Source organism: Pan paniscus, chromosome 1 (genome assembly GCF_029289425.2).
Source record: "Pan paniscus chromosome 1, NHGRI_mPanPan1-v2.0_pri, whole genome shotgun sequence".
Lineage (NCBI taxonomy): Eukaryota > Metazoa > Chordata > Mammalia > Primates > Hominidae > Pan > Pan paniscus.
Genome location: NC_073249.2, coordinates 89,589,088 through 89,604,462, shown reverse-complemented (window position 1 = coordinate 89,604,462; position 15,375 = coordinate 89,589,088). Strand labels below are relative to the sequence as shown.

At 41.9% G+C, this 15,375-nt stretch overlaps 1 protein-coding gene across 10 annotated transcripts in view; it reads right to left on the bottom strand.

Annotated features, from left to right (window-relative positions):
- Positions 1-15,052, bottom strand: part of DCAF8 (DDB1 and CUL4 associated factor 8) — a 46,893-nt gene extending 31,841 nt beyond the window's left edge. For 2 of the 10 annotated variants that reach the window (XM_008964277.6, XM_008964285.6), the window contains exons 1-2: positions 14,724-14,788; positions 13,733-13,806 (exon numbers count right to left, since the gene is read on the bottom strand). The gene's annotated coding sequence lies outside the window, so the exon portion shown is untranslated. Of the gene's footprint in view, positions 1-13,732; positions 13,807-14,564; positions 14,698-14,723; positions 14,863-14,896 lie in introns of those variants that run through there. The other 8 variants (XM_008964279.6, XM_008964286.6, XM_008964276.5 and 5 more) reach the window with 8 other exon arrangements.
- Positions 15,053-15,375: the final 323 nt, after the last annotated feature.

The following is a 15,375-nucleotide window of genomic DNA, read 5'->3' as shown; positions in this document are numbered from 1 at the left end:
ATCCTCTTACCCAAAATGCTTGGGGCCAGAAGTGTTTCAAATTTTTAAATATTTGCAATATACCAGTTGAGCATCTCAAATCAGAAAATTCAAAATCCAAAATGCTCCAACGAGTATTTCCTTTGAGCATCAAGTTGGCATTCGAAAAGTTTCAGATTTCAAAGCATTTTAGATTTCAGATTTTTAAATTTGGGATGCTCAACTTGTACCAGAATAACTGAACATTCAACTGCCAAAAGAAAAAAACTAAAGAACCTCAATCCATACATTGTACAATATACAAAAGCTAACTCAAAATGAATCACAGACCTAAATATAACTTAAAACAACACAAGTTCCAGAAGAAAACAAAGAAAATAACCTCTGTGACCTTGGGTTAGGCAACAATTTCTTAGGATAGGACACAAAAAGCACATACAAAAAAATTAATCAGTTGGATTTATCAAAATTAATAAATTCTGATAAATCTGAGTGGTGGTTCAGGCCTGTAATCCCAGCACTTTGGGAGGCCAAGGCGGGTGGATCACCTGAGGTCAGGAGTTCGAGATCAGCCTGGCCAACATGGTGAAACCCCGTCTCTACTAAAAATACAAAAATTAGCCGGGCGTGGTGGCACATGCCCGTAGTCCCTGCTACTGGGGAAGCTGAGACAAGAGAATCGCTTGAACCCAGGAGGTGGAGGTTGCAGTGAGCCAAGATAGTACCACTGCACTCCAGCCTGAGTGACAAAGAGAGACTCCATCTAGAAGAAAAAAAAAAATTAAGATATCTCCAAGAGATACTGTTACAACAATGCAAAGACAAGCTACAGACTGGAAGAAAGTATCTACAAAACACGTATTTGATCAAGGACAGTAACCAGAATATCCTTTAAAACTGTCTCAACAGGCTGGGGCTGGGCGTGGAGGCTCACGCCTGTAATCCCATCACTTTGGGAGGCCGAGGTGGGCAGATCACGAGGTCAGGAGATCAGGACCATCTTGGCCAACATAGTGAAACCCCGTCTTTACTAAAATACAAAAAAATCAGGCAGGCGTGATGGCGCGTGCCTGTAATCCCAGCTACTAGGGAGGAGGAGGTTGCAGTGAGCTGCGATCGCGCCACTGCACTCCAGCCTGGTGACAGAGCAAGACTCCATCTCAAAAAAAGAAAAAAAAAAAACTGTCACAACTAAATAATTATCACGAGCTGGATGTGGTAGCTCACACCTGTAATCCCAACACTTTGGAAGACTGAGGTGGGAGGATCACTTAAGTCTAGGAGTTCAAGGCTGCAGTGAGCTATGATCCTGCTACTCACTGCACTCCAGTCTACGCAACAGAGTGACACCATCTCAAAAAAAAAAAGAGGGCGGGTGTGGTGCCTCACACCTGTAATCCCAGCACTTTGGGAGGCTGAGGCGGGCAGATCACCTGAGGTCAGGAATTCGAGGCTGGCCTGACCAACGTGGCAAAACCCCATCTCTATTAAAATACAAAATTAGCTGGGGGTGGTGGCACATGCCTGTAGTCCCAGCTACTGGAGAGGCTGAGACAGGAGAATCGCTTGAACCTAGAAGGCAGAGGTTGCAAGTGAGCTGAGATCGCACCACTGCACTCCAGCCTGGGCAACAGAGGAGACTCCATCTCAAAAACAAACCAAAAAAAGTACTGTAAATAATAATCCCTTGAAAAGATCCTCAACATTATTAATAATTAGGAAAATATAAATTAAAACCACAATGAGAATCCACTAAACACTTATTTGAATGGTCAAAAATTGTTTAAATAACAAAAATTTACTTTATTAAGTACTAACAAGAAGTAGAGCAACTACAACTCATATGCACTGTTACTAGAAATGCAAAACAGTACAGTTACTTTGAAAAAAGCAATTTGGCAGTTTCTTATGAAGTTAAATATACACTTATCATACAACTCAGGAATCCCACTTCAGCTTCAGGAATTTATACAAGAAAAAAGAGGTTCAGACCTGTTATCCCAGCAATTTGGGAGGCTGAGGCAGGAGGACTGCTTGAGCCCAGGAATTAAAGACCAGCCTGAGTAACACAGCAATACTCCATCTTTAAAAACAAATAAATAAAATAAATAAGAAGGAAAATGCATGTCCACAAAATTAAAAATACCCTGTAGGTGAATGTTTTAATAGTTTTACTTAAATTCATCAAAAAACTGGAAACAAATGTTCTTCAGCTGGGTCATGGATAAACAAATTGTGGTAGGTCCACACAATGGGATACTACTGAGTAATAAAAAGGAATGAACTACTGATACAAGCAACAACATGGATAGATCTCAAGTATGTTATGGTAAGTGCAATAATTCAGACTCAAACAGCTATACAATATATGATTCCACTTATAGTACTTTCTGGAAAAGATAAAACTATAGGAATAGAGGGATCAGGGATTGCCAGGGCTTGAGGGTAGGGGAATGAAACTGACTACAAAAGGGCATGAGAAAACTTTTTGGAATGATGGAAATGTTCCATGTGCCAATCACGGTGGTGTTACATAACTATGCCTTTGTCAGAATTAAAAGAATAGGCCAACTCAAAAAAGGATAAATTTTACTGTATATAAATTATACCTTAATAAACGTGGCCTAAAAAGAGCGAATGCAGGCCGGCGCGGTGGCTCATGCCTGTAATCCCAACACTTTGGGAGGCCAAGGCGGGCAGATCACCTGAGGTCAGGAGTTCGAGACCAGCCTGACCAACATGGAGAAACCCCATCCCTATTAAAAGTACAAAAAATTAGCCGGGCGTGGTAGTGCATGCCTGTAATCCCAGCTACTCGGGAGGCTGAGGCAGGAGAATTGCCTGAACCTGGAAGGCGGAGGTTGCGGTGAGCCGAGAGCGCGCCATTGCACTCCAGCCTGGGCAACAAGAGCGAAACTGTCTCAAAAAAAAAAAAAAAAAAGAGGATGAGAGAAGAGTGATGGGGGAAAATCATGCAAATTGTTAAACGACATAATACCATTAAAAACACTAAATTCTCAAGGCTGTGATTAACAGAAGTTGACAAAAATGGTCAATATATCATAGCCAATGAGAGCATAATGTCCAGACTTCTCACTTGAAAACGAAAGTGCTGAAAGGATTTTTGCTGCAACCAAGACTGCCTGTGTGATTTATCAGCGACCACATTAATGGCAAGATGAATCCTAAATACATAAAAAGTCTACAACCCTATTGTCTTGGTGATAACTAAGAATAGCAGAAATTTAAGTAGCTCAAAGTTGTTCTTGTGGTTGTACTATTAATTTGTATGTTTATGCTCTTTATTTTTTTTAAATTTCTCTGAATTTCATTTTAAATCCTCTGGTGCCTAGGGTCTATGAACACTGGTCTGACAACTACCTTACCTTGAGCCCGATCAAAACATCAACATGTAAATATTATTATTGTCCTTGATCCCTTTACTAAGACCTGAATTCGGTCTGTCAAATCTCATGGTTTATATAATCCCAGCATTCTCTCAAACCAGTGCCTGCCTCATTCTGCTACTCAAGTGCCCAACTCTCCTACATAAACACCCATATTTAAATGAGACAAGGTTTTAGAATTTCCTCTGAAAGAAGAAGGTGATAAGAAAATACTTCAATTATTATTAAGACAGAGAGCCACACAGTCCCAAGTTTCTCTTGGGAGGACAGATGTCCCATACCACTCATAAATGAGCAGCTGTTCAGGGTTGATCTCCATCCAAAGTACAAATTTGCTTTTCTAGGTCCCACAGTCCATCTGGTATCAACTAGTTCTACTTTCTCCACCTCCAATTTTTGTTTCCAAGATGAAATGGCTCATTTTAAGTTTATTTTACTTTTCTTAATATTTCTCCTTCACAAGAAACACTTACTTCTCCAAGCCTACTTGCCTTCCACACTCTAATAGCATAGTGGTTTTGCAGATGTTCTTTTTTTTTTAAGACAGGGTCTCGCTGTTGTCCAGGCTGGAATTCAGTAATGTGATCTCAGCTCACTGCAGCCTCGATCTCCCAGGCTCAAGTGATGCTCCCACCTCAGCCCCTCCAGTAGCTGGGACTACAGGTGCATACTGCCACACTCAGCTAAATTTTTTGTAGAGATGGTGGTGGGGAACATGTTGCCCAGGCTGGTCTCGAACTCCTGGACTCAAGTGATCCACCTTCCTTGGCCTCCCAAAATGCTTGAGATTACAGGCACGAGCCACTGCACCTGGCCGTATAGTGTTTATAGTGTTTATTAATCAGAGAACCTCAGGCACTGAAACTCAAAGGATGACCCCAAAGAGGCTGAAACTCATTATATAAAGCATGTTTATGGTAGGTAGGACTTTAGTTCTAGGCTATTTTCTATTAAGTACTTGGAGGGGTCGAACATATGACACTGTCTCCTCTGGTAGGCTGGACAGATGAGCAGAAAAAAACTGAATGTTTCTGTAACAGAAAAATTAATCTCTATTCCTACTGTGCTGAAGATCTGACAGTACAAACAACCCAGCTGCAGAGAGGCTCTAGCAGGTAGACTCTAGCTGGGAGTCTAGGCTACTCATTTTTATACAAATCACAAGCCTCTGGCACCACCCAGTGGCCTATCTGTAAGCAAACATGCTGTTACACAACAGCATTGGTACCAGGCAATATAGAAGCTACAAATATAAACAAGGCAGTCACAATCCCCTTTGTAGCCAATTAATCAATTAGGAAAAATGAGTGATACAAGAGATAAAAGTATCAATATCATTTTTTAAAAAGATAAATAGAATGCTGTTGTGGTTGAACAGAGGAAAAGATTATATTTAGTTTCAGGGAAAAACGAAATGCTTCCATGGAAAATTAGCTTTTAAGATGGGCTTTAAAAGACAGGCAGGATTTCAACGGGTAGAGTTGAGAAAGACATTCCACAGGACCAGAGCAAGAAAAGATATGGAGGTTAAAAACCTGACATGGTCAAGAAACATATATGGGTAGTCTACTTTGGCTAGATGGTAAGGTATAGTTGATTAGTTAAGAAGTATAATAAAAGCTTTGTTGTTGGGGGGCAGGCGGTCAGGCATCAGAGAAATTATTTTGTCAAAGATAATAAGATGGACTGAAATGAAGGAAAAGGAAAGAGAAACAAGTTTAAAAGCTATTATAGTTGCCAAGATAAGAAGTAATGAGGGGCTGTCTTGGGTTGATGGCAAAAGGAATTAAAAAGGGATCAACATGAGAATCGTTGTAAAGGTAGATAATGTTTAGCTCAATAAGCAGTTACAAAGCTGAGTTAAGAAGGACAAGTTCTTAGTCTGGCGCCCAGAGAAAATCAAGTGACACAAATGAGAAGCTGGCAGGTGGGATGAGAAATTATTCTGAATAAATTTAAAATCCAAGCCGACATGTTAGGAAGGTAGTGACGAACAAATTTAAGTTTGGAACTTAAATAAAGTAAAGCCAGAGATACAGACTTGTGAATTATCTGTACAGAGAAACTTCAAAATCAAACACCTTGTAAATCATATCTCACTAAAACAAACAATTAGTTACCTAAGAAGGCTCTGGGAGAGGATGTTCAAGGGAAGAATCTTGAGGAATATCTACCCTTAGAGAAGAGAAAGGAGAGCAGAGAGAAAAATTGAGAAGAACGAATAATCAAAATTAAACCTCTGGAAGTCAAGAATAAAAAGGTTTCAAGGTGAGGATAGGCTGGGCGCAGTGACTCATGCCTGTAATCCCAGCACTTTGGGAGGCTGAGGCTGGAGGATCGCTTGAGCCCAGGAATTTGAGACCAACCTGGGCAACATCAGGAGACCCTGTCTCTAGAAAAAATTTAAAAATTAGGCCGCGCACAGTGGCTGACGTCTAAGTGACGCTGGTAATCCCAGCACTTTGGGAGGCTGAGGCGGGTGGATCACCTGAGGTCAGGAGTTTGAGACAAGCCTGGCCAACATGGTGAAACCCTGTCTCTACTAAAAATACAAAAATTAGCCACACGTGGTGGCATACGCCTGTGATTCCAGCTACTCGGGAGGCTGAGGCAGGAGAATCACTTGAACCTGGGAGGCAAAGGTTGCAGTGAGCCGAGATCGCACCACTGCACTCCAGCCTGTGCGACAGGGTGAGACTCCATCTCAAAAAAAAAAAAAAAAAAAAAAAATAGCAGGGTGTGGTGGAGTACACCTGTAGTCCCAGCTACTTGGGAGGCTGAAGTGGGAGGATCACTGGAGTCCCAGAGGTCGAGATTGCAGTGAACTGTGATGGGGTCACTGCACTCCAGCCTGGGTGACAGAGCAAGTCCCTGTCTCAGAAAAACAAACAAAAAAACCAAGAAGGTAAGGAGGATAGTCCATGCTTCCAAAAAAATACAGAGAACAGTATACTGTCAAAAGGCTGTAAGAGTCAGAACAGCTTCTCCCCTGGAATTATCTCAGAGATTGAATGGAATGCTGATTTTCTCTCCAGTAAAGAATCATAAAACACTAGGATTCAGCTATCTCTTAAGTCTATAAAAATTATTTCCTGGGATGGGTGCGGTGGCTCATGCCTGTAATCCCAACACTTTGGGAGGCCGAGGCAGGTGGATCATGAGGTCAGGAGTTTGAGACCAGCCTGGCCAACATGGTGAAGCTCCGTCTCTACTAAAAATACAAAAATAAGCTAGGTGTGGTGGTACATGCCTGTAATCCCAGCTACTGGGGAGACTGAGGCAGAAGAATCGCATGAAACTGGAAGGCAGAGGTTGCAATGAGCCAAGATTGTGCCACTGCACTCCAACCTGGGCCAAAGAACGAAACTCTGTCTCAAAAAAAAAAAAAAAATTTTCTTAAAAACTCATTAGCTTACCAATATAGCATAACTATGTCTAAACAATAAAAAAAGTTTTTATTCCTACTGTCATTTGAATAATTTATATACATATGTTTATAAGAAATATTTAATTCTACCTTTCAGCTTCATCTCTTGGCTTTGAAAAGCCCTGGTTTTTTTTTTGGCCAGGTACCATGGCTCACGCCTGTAATCCCCACACTTTAGGAGGCCGGGCCGGGTGGATCACGAGGTCAAGAGATCAAGACCATCTTGGCCAACATGGTAAAACCCCGTTTCTACTAAAAATACAAAAATTAGCTGGGCATGGTGGCATGCGCCTGTAGTCTTAGCTACTCGGAGGCTGAGGCAGGAGGACTGCTTGAACCCGAGAGGGGAAGGTTTCAGTGAGCCAAGTCACGCCACTGCACTACAGCCTGGCGACAAAGCAAGACTCCATCTAAAAAAAAAAGAAAAAAGAAAAGTCCTATTTTTAAAGACAGCATGTGTTATGAAAGAAAGAAAAGGGCTTTGGTGTCAAACAGACCTGGGTTTGAATTCTACCTCTACCACCTGCTTTTGAGTTTTTCTTTTGTAAAATGGGATAATATTACCACCCTGCAGGAATTTAGAGGATTAAAAATAATGTATGCTAAGAGCCTGTTTGTACATAGTAGCCATTTATATTATTTTTCTAGTTTCCCATCTCTATACCAGACTACATTTCCTAGAAAATCCTGGACCTCTTTACCACTCAGCAATGATTCTCCAAACATCGTATATAATATAGGACACAGTTCCAAGTCTATGAAATCTGCTTACCCTTTCTCTCTGGCGTTTTAAAGAATTCAGAGAGCTCCGTTAATATCTTCTTTCAAGTATTCATGTTCTACGAACTGCAGTAAGGCAATCTACCCAGGAACCCACAATATAAGCCTCCCTAAGTTTTTCTCCCTCTTTTAATTTTTAAAATAGATTTTTTTACTATTATTATCGTAGAGACGGAGTCTCACTATCTTGCCGAGTGGTCTCAAACTCCTGAGCTCAAGTAATCCTCCTACCTTGGCCTCCCAAAGTGCTGGGATTACAGGTATGAACCACCACACCTGGCCTCTTCTCCCTCTTGAAGGTTCTGAGGATACCCAAGATGGAAGACTGCAAAGCAATCACCATGGATAATGATGAGGATTCAAACTATGAATAAGGAACTTTGTTCCTTCTTTGAATTAATGCCTTCTCTCCCTACTGGTAACATAAAATGCCCAGTGTTTATAGTTTACTGGCTTTAATTATTATTTTTTTATTTTTTATTTTTGAGACAGGGTCTCACTCTGTCACCCAGGCTGGAGTACAGTGGTGTGATATTGGGTCACTGCAACCTCTGCCTTCTGGGTTCAAGCAATTCTCCCGCCTCAGCCTCCCAAGTAGCTGGGGACTACAGGTGCATGCCACTGCAGCTGGCTAATTTTTGTATTTTTAGTAGAGACAGGATTTTGCTATGTTGGCTAGGCTGGTCTCAAACTCCTGACCTCAGGTGATCCGCCCGTCTCAGCCTCCCAAAATGCTGGGATTACAGATGTAAGCCACCGTGCATGGCCTCTGGCTTTAATTCTAATAACAGTATTTCAGACTATGTCAGGAATGCACTCTAACCCTTAAGTGTTAATTTCCAGCAGCAGAACTAAGCAAACTTTTTTTTTTTTTTTTTTTCTTTTTAAGAGACAAGGTCTTGCTATGTTGCCAGCCTGAAACTCCTGGGCTCAAGCAGTCCTCCCAACTCAGCCCCCCGAGTAGTTGGGATTACAGGTACATGCCACTGCACCTGGCTAAGAGAACTTTCTATAAAAACATCCAGGACCATTTATCTCAGTTTAACTAATTCCTAGGGAAATCTACTTTTCATTTTGTTTCCATCTCAATTTACATTTACATCAGAAGTCTGTTGCCATTAACAGTTTTTGCCATTTATATTTCAAATTTTTCTTAAACTGGAGAGGATTTAAGATGAAAAAATGATGCTCCCAAGGTACAACTTACAATAAAACATTAAAGAGAGGCTTAAAACCTCAAGAAGTGCCTTCCTACAGGTTAGGTTAGAAGAAAGGGTCTAATGTTGGATCCTAAGTAAGGTTAACAAAACATACCTGGTAATGTGGCAATCATTAAAGTACACCAGAGGAATACAGTCACTTGACTACCATTAGAGGTAAACCCTATAGTAGCTTTCCAGATGGCTAAGAAAAAGCCAGGAAGAAAAAAAAAAAATGGCACGTGAGGCAAATATGTATGCTTCACTTTAGAACTTGGCCAGACTTCCTTAAACAGTAACTTCAGAGGATAAACAGCAAATATCTAATCTAAAATGTTTGCATTGACCCAATCCACTAGACATACTATTAATACATTTCATTAATAAGATGCCATCTTTGTCATATTAATTACTCCCCAATGCCCTATTGGCAACCTCAAGGCAGCCTCCGTTCATTAATTTATCTGTATCATAACACATTCCTGGGGTTAGATGGTACTTGAGAAATCTGGCTTCTGGCCCAGGAACTATGTCCTACAGAGGTAGAGATAAAAAAAAACTGCTGCAAAGAAGTGACTAATTCATAAAATTCATCACTCACTAATTTTTGAAAAGCTTTCAAAGACTTTCTACTCACTCCAAGAGCAGAATGACTAAATCAATAAAGAGCAAGTAGCCTCCTTTTCTGACTGATTTTAACAGCAATGACGTTTCTTGGGTACATTTGTAAAAATAAAAGATGAAGTTTTTAATATTACTATAAAGCTAATCTAAAACTCACTGGCTTTTGGCTCTAAAATGAAAATATACAAAGTCACTACCCCATGCCTATTGCTGATTCAATTAATTCAGTTGCCTGTGTTCCAAATAGGTGAGGGTAAACAGCAGATTATCTTAGCTCACTGATAATCTGCTTTAAAAAAAAAAAAAAAAGCTAATTCAATCTCAGAGACTTAAAAACTAACTCTAACACCAATGTTATGCAATAAAAAGTCTGGTTTGGATACTGTTATTTCTCTTTTATAATCTGGATATTTCCTAGACATGTTTAGAATAAACTTTTATACAGTAGAAATAATGGAGTAATGAATCTATCTACTGAAAGCATTTTAATAGTCACTTTATGATTTTAAAAGCCTATTACTCCCCTGATAGAATACAAGACTTAGAGCACGAAACTCAAGATCCCAGTCTTTCACAACAGGGTGCGCTTCTATACAATGTCTCCTACTAGAATCTGTTTGCTTTTAAAATGCCAGTATTGTTTTAAACTGGCAACAAAGAGGCTGCTTTCTTTCAGCTCTCTGTAGACAAGCTTCTGTCTTAGGTTGGTCCTACTCCACACTAAGGACCATGGCACTGGGAACTGATTCTTTTTTTTGAGACTAGGTCTCGCTCTGTTGCCCATACTAAACCGCAGAGGCGCAATCTCAGCGCACTGCAGTGATCACTGCGCAATCTCAGCTCTACCTCCTGGACTCAAACAATCCTCCCACCTCAGCCTCCCAAGGAAATGGGACTGCAAGTACCTGCCCCATGCTTGGCTTTTTTTAAAAACTTTTTGTAGAGACAAGGTCTCAATACTGCCTAGGCTGGACTTGAACAACTAGGATCAAGTGATCCTCCCACCTTGGCCTCCCAAAAGTGCTGGGATTACAGCCATGAGCCAGCCGCACTCAGCCTGGCAGATTCTTATACATTTAATTGACTGCACTTAGCAGGGTGCAGTGGCTCACGCCTGTAATCCCAGCACTCTGGGAGGCTGAGGCAGGAGGATTGCTTGAGCCCAGGGGTTTGAAACCAGCCTGGGCAATACGGTGAAACCTCATCTTTACAAAAAATACAAGGTACGGTGGCGTGCACCTGTAGTCCCAGCTACTCGAGAGGCTGAGATGGGAGAATCACCTAAGCCCAAGAGGTCGAGGTTGCAGTGAGCCATGATAGTGCCACTGCACTCTAGGTGACAGAGTGAGATCCTATTTCAAAAATAAATAAATAGACTGCACTTTAAGAGGTTGGTGGTGGGAACTAAAAGGTCACAAGCATTCTTGGCCTCCCACTCTAACCATCCTAGGAAATACTACCTAATAAGATGTCACAATTCTTAAGTAAACACCTAAAACCCTGGAAATATAAAAATATCTTCAAGCTGGGTGCTGCGGCTATGCCTGTAATCCCAGCACTTTGGGAGGCCAAGATGGGAGCATCACTTGAGCCGGGCAAGTAAGACCTCATCTCTTTAAAAAAAAAAAAAAAAACAAAAACAAAAAAACCCAACCAAAAATTAGCTAGGTATGGTGATATGCCCCTGCGGTCCCAGCTACTCAGCTGAGGTGGGAAGATCACTTGAGCCCAGGAGTTTGAGACCAGCCTAGGCAACAAAGTGAGACCCTATCTCTACAAAAATAAAAAATAAAAAAAAACTTTAGAAAAAAAGTTTACAGTGTGGTCCACAGACTAGAAATACTGATTTACTATATATAGATGTCACCTGGGCATTCTTACCCAGCACATAAGGAAATAAACAGTCCAAGTTATCCCTCTTTCAAAGTATTTCCTTTTCTCCTCCCATCCTTTCCTTCACCCGACATGGATCTTCAGAGTTCATAAAAACACAAATGATACAAATGCAATCTCAACCCACCTCACCACCACCCTGGAGAATCCTTACCTTACAATGGAGAATTTAGACCCTGGATGATGGTAATGAAAAGTTCATCAAACCTAAAATGGTCACTGGTCTGAATGACACAGCTGCTTTCATTGTGATATTATCAGTACTTAATTTTCATGTGCCCTTGCCAAAAAGATACGAAGGAAAAGCCAACAAAAGGTTTAAAACTCTTCATCTGTGCTGTCATATTATTAAGATGGTCCAGCTGTGGAGCTGAAAAAAGAACTCTTTGGCCGGGCACGGTGGTTCACACCTGTAATCCTAGCACTTTGGGAGGCTGAGGCGGGCAGATCACAAGGTCAGGAGATTGAGACCACCCTGGCCAACATGGTGAAACCCCTCCTCTACTAAAAATACAAAAATTAGCTGGGCATGGTGGCACATGCCTGTAATCCCAGCTACTCGGGAGGTTGAGGCAGGAGAATCGCTTGAACCAGGGAGTCGGAGGTTGCAGTGGGCTGAGATCGCGCCACAGCACCCCAGCCTGGCAACAGAGCAAGACTCGTCAAAAAACAAACAAACAAACAAACAAACAAACAAACAAAACCTCTTCATTCCTAACTCCCCAGCCCTGATTCACTTTAAAAAAAAGAGACCTTTTCCTCATACAGTTCTTTGATAATTTGTTGATGAGGATCACTGTATAGCCCAACAAGAAGGAAAAAATGTATTCCCTTCATGGCAAAAAAGGAAAGTATAAAGAATAGTTGCAGTAGAAGTAAACAACATTGCAGCAGAAAGGGAAAGAACTACAACACGGCCAACTCTGATCAGGTGTGCTAACAGAGAGACCAAGATGAAGGAACCAATGAACAAAAAAATTTACTGATGTTTAAGAATACATTTTGAAATATACATACACCAATATCTAATATTCTCTGTCCTCTGGTTATGAACCCCCACCAAGGGTTTCATGTTCAGAAGACAACTCTAGGTGGGCACTTACAAAGGACACGTCTAAGCTGACCAATTAAAAATCAGTTGGGAAAATTAACCAGAAAAACGTGTTCTAAGGCAAAATGTAAAAGAAGCATAAATTAACGTATAACTTATTCAAAGCTGTATCAATGATGTGCAAAAAAACCCCCAAAAAACAACATTTTTTGAGTGTGTACCACGTGTTCTTAGATTACTAAGAGCTTTAAATAGATTCCCTATAATACTAACAATGACCCTGGGAAGTAAGTGGTATTATCACACTTTTAGAGTTGTGGAAATTAAGAGTCAGAGAAGTTTAAGTAACTTGCTCAAGGTCACATGGCTAAGAAATATTAGTCTAGTATTTAAACCTTAAAATTAAATTAAAAGTCTGTCCTATCTCTAAAGACTGTACTTTTCTCTTTATATCTTACTGATACACATATACACCATCACTAATAATTTTATTCCAGTCCATGATGAGCATTTTCTAATTCAGTCATCAGATGGAATAAAACTCACCAGTGTCACTCAATCTTTTCCTACTACAAATCATAAAGATATTAGGAATTGGCCAGGCCTACCTTCCAGTCACTTAGCTTTTCTGTCACATGCCATGAGCCTCTAGTCTCTGCTACCAGAAACCTGAAAGCCTCACGAAAACTGCATTTATAAGTATGTTCTGACTCCCTTTTTGGCACCAACCCATGCTGCTGAATGCCCAGGATGTTTCTTCTGCTAACCAAGAATTCTTCAGACCAGCTACAAAAGAAAGAGCAGCCACTATTTTTTTTTTTTTACAAAAAATTTCCCACTATATCCTAAAAAGTCGGAATTCTGAAATAGACTGGACTCAGACACCAACTAAAGGCAGCATCACTCATCACTCCCCAGCTTTTAGTCACAAGCAGCTAAATATTCTCCTCTAAATACCAAGGGATGACAACCCGAAGCTGTGAGAGGGGAAGAGACCTGATTTGACAACAGGCTGAACAGAACTCAGGCAAACTAAGTTCCAGTTTTTAACAACGTAAAAAATATGATCGACACAAAGACAAAATACAAGGAAAATGAATAAAGAAGAAAAGAAGACATGGGGCAGGGGGCACACATTCACTTCTAGGCTTAAGTCATTTGGAGATATACAGCAATAGTTTAGGACAGAAAGACAAGAAGCCCACAGACAAACTTGTAAAAGTAATTCAACCAGAGCTGGAACAAAGCCAAGAACAACACTCAAGCTCTTTGGGAAACTGGTAGGAATTTTATGACTTTAGTGGTCAGCAGTTGAGCATCAGCGCAGTCTGTCTTGAACTCAAGAATTTTAATGCCTCCAACTCCCACTCACCTTTCCTCCTTTTATCACTGAAGTAAGGCCAGGCTGAGCTCCTGAGAAAATAGGTCTGTAGATTCACTGAAGGACTGAGAAAAGTTAAAATTTACATGGCAAAGGTGTGTCTTCTACTGAACATAATAAAAATATTTATGAATACACTTTAGTATTTTTAGGCCTTCTCAAAACTACTTAAAAGCAGAATACTTTATCTAATTCTAATTACTGAACAAATAACCCACACACATATGGAAATAAAATGAACCAACATGAAGATTAGAAGCCAGGCAAGTAATCTCCCAGCTCCACTAAAACGTAAAGTCATTTAAAAGGATAACCTGAATCTTTTCAATGCTAAACCATAACCAAACAACCTCTCAACAAGAAGCCACAGAGCAGGGGGGGAAATCCCGGAGAGAATGTGATAGCGCTAGTGCCGGTTTGTTTACAAAGACTCCAGTAACAATCATGAGTCAGAAATTCAAGCCACCAGATGCTTTCCAACTAACAGGGACCAAATGGGACCGTTCTAAGCTATCCTAAAAGATTTGGGAGTTAGAGGAGGTAAACTAAGATAATTATATTACAAAGGGTACAAGACCACAAGACAACAACCGACTCCGGAATTCTTGGACCTCCGCCTTCCGTACAAGGTGCTGGGCCTGGGAACTTGGGATGGGGGAGGGGGACACATTGCGCGGTGGCCCTGAGGTGACGGGGAGACGCAGGGCGAGCCGTGTCCCTCAATCTAAGGGGAGAAATAGGAGCGCACACATGGGTCACCCAACGAAGCAAGGCGTCCCTGTGAACTGTGCGGCTGGCTCTTGGGGGCAACACCAGGGCTGACCTGAGGAAAGGGCAACCAGTACTCCCAGCGATGACTTCGGGTCGGCGGAAGGAAAAGACCTGATCGCTAAGAGCTTGGGATATGGGTCAGGCCCATCCTTAGGGGAAACCGGCTGGGAAGCGAGGGGGGGCGCAGGCCGAGCCGGAACGAGACACAGACCGGGTAGGTCAAGGGAGGGGGGGTGTCCGGCTGGGGCAGTTACAAGCACGGGAATCGGCGAGGCTCAGCAGCCCGCTTCCCGTCTTGGGTCATCCTTCTGCTAGCGGCTGCTCCGACTGTTCCAGGCCCAGCCGCCCCGTCCACTGCCACCACCAACGCCGCCGCCATCTTACACTGGCCAGCGGCCGCCACCACCACCGCCTCCGCTCTCTGCGCTTGCGCCTGCGCTGCCACGCTTTCCGGCCCCGTTTGCGACGATGTGCTCGAGAAGACTGAGGGAAGAGTGGTCGCGCGAGCTCACGGCTCGCAACCCTCCTCGAAGGACGCACAAGGGGCGGGGCTTAAGGCCAACGGAAAACAGAGCGAGAGGCGCCTGCGCATTACCGAAGAGGCAAGGTTGTTTTTGTAGTTTCTTCGGGCTTGCTTATCTTGTGATACTCAAAACAAATGCGAGTTAGGGGCTACCCAGAGTTGTGATAGAAATAAACTAAATTTCCAGCGGATTGGCAGGCCACTTCCTGGATGATGGCCAGTTTTGCCGTTTTTGAACACTGGAACGAGCAATGATTGCCACAAGGATTTCTTCTGAAAATCCCCGTTTCCTTTCAGGACTTTGTTTCCTTAAGTGGTTTCTATACTATCGAGGCCCATT